Source organism: Frankliniella occidentalis, unplaced genomic scaffold (genome assembly GCF_000697945.3).
Source record: "Frankliniella occidentalis isolate FOCC.00 unplaced genomic scaffold, Focc_3.1 Scaffold408, whole genome shotgun sequence".
Classification (NCBI taxonomy): domain Eukaryota; kingdom Metazoa; phylum Arthropoda; class Insecta; order Thysanoptera; family Thripidae; genus Frankliniella; species Frankliniella occidentalis.
The window spans coordinates 71,005-72,648 of NW_026267530.1; the positions used below are offsets into that span (position 1 = coordinate 71,005).

The window sequence follows — 1,644 nt, forward strand, 5'->3', positions numbered from 1 at the left end:
TTTCAACGCTGAATCTATTGAAGTGATTAATTAAATGATTATTTCTTCGTGTGCATACGATTGTTCGTTAAAACTTCAGGGGCCGATTAACGCGTTAGCGTTAGAATTTTTGATGTTCATTGGTTCTGGTTGTAGCAGAGTATTTTATTATTTACTCATATTGCAGGGTATCTGAAGTTACATAAGTAATCGGTGGGCATTTTCTGTGAGCACCTGTGGATTTAGAGGAGTGTTACTTCTTAGGAGTACAGTAGTGTGTGCCAATCGTCTCTTCCACTCGGTCCAGTTTTGTACGTTCGAATTTCCCAAAATGCATGGTAGAAGGAACTTTTTGATGTTCATTGAGTGTAGTTGTAGGAGAGTATTCTATTATTTACTCACATTGCAGGGTATCTAAAGTGACATCGGTATTCAGTGGACATTTTCTGTGAGCACCTGTGGATTTAGAGAAGTGTTACCACTCGGGGTTCAGTCCAGTTTTGTAAGTTAGAATTTCGTAAAATCGCACTTAAAATTAATGTGCTGTTGAGTTTCTTGGCGTATTGATTTGTGTATTCTTTTTTTAGGATATCTGACCAGCATTTGGTGGACGTTCGTGTTATTCGTGTTCGGATAGCCTACAACTGTGAACTTCCAGAAGTAAAAAGTGACAAATTAGCTAGGTTGTTGTTTGACTATGCCTGTTGTAAACTTATTTTTTGTGGCCGTATTACCACTTGCGTACGTGTGTATTTTTGGTCTTGAGGTCCCAGGGCAGCGCTGCTGCCGCTTATGGGACTCCAGACCAAAGTTACGGGTCTGGGAGTTGTAATTTGTAATGGTTTCCAATGGTTTCAGATGGCGTCGTTAATTGCTGACCTCCCGGACGAAATGTTTCTTGAAGTAATGAAATACCTTGCAGTGAAAGACATAGTGAGTATGCTAGATGTCTCAATAATGTTCAGGGAGACAGCTAAACGATTCCTTCATCTGGGAGGACATCGTATCGCAATCCTAGATTGGTTTTGTGGTGTGGGAGAGGCTAGAAAAATTCAACGTCTAGTTGAAAAAAAGTCAGGATATTGTCTCCTTGTGGTTCACTGGAACCTTGACAGTGACATTGAGGCTTATTTTGCAAGCCATAAATCATAGTTGTTCTATCCAGAAATGTAACTGTTCCTCATTACCATTTTTAAATGTTCTCCTTTGTAGAAAGGTTTTAAGCATTTGACTCGACTTTGTGCATGTGACCTTTTTTTAAAAAAACGTGTCATGGGTATAGCCAGGTGTACATCTTATTATGGCTTGGGCTTGGGTAGTACAGCTGTTAGTATTTTGTCAGGTGCATCTTTTAGAGGATTGTAGAAGTGTGCATTTTTACACAGTGAAGTTTGGAGAATCATATTTCATTGTGTCCTTGATGTAAAAGTACCTTCAGTGTAGCATTGTGAAAGAAGTTGGATTTTTTACTTAGGAAACGATTGGAAAACTGATGTTGTGTTTGTTACAGGATACTGCTGAAAGAAACAACTCTTGTTTGGTGACTTCTAATCTTATGCAATGCTGAGCTGTTCGTAAATTTAACTGCAGAAACTAAACTTATCATAGTAGCAACTGGAATTTATATTCATGGTAAGTTTTTCTCTAGTATGGGTTCCTTTTTTT

General features: G+C 38.4%; 1 long non-coding RNA gene across 1 annotated transcript; it reads left to right on the forward strand.

The window, feature by feature from the left end:
• The first annotated feature begins 17 nt into the window (after positions 1 to 17).
• On the forward strand, positions 18 to 1,612 carry LOC127751283 (uncharacterized). The gene is made up of 4 exons (XR_008012059.1): positions 18 to 481; positions 567 to 662; positions 838 to 912; positions 1,490 to 1,612. It is a non-coding gene; the product is annotated as an uncharacterized LOC127751283 (long non-coding RNA).
• The last annotated feature ends 32 nt before the right edge of the window (positions 1,613 to 1,644 follow it).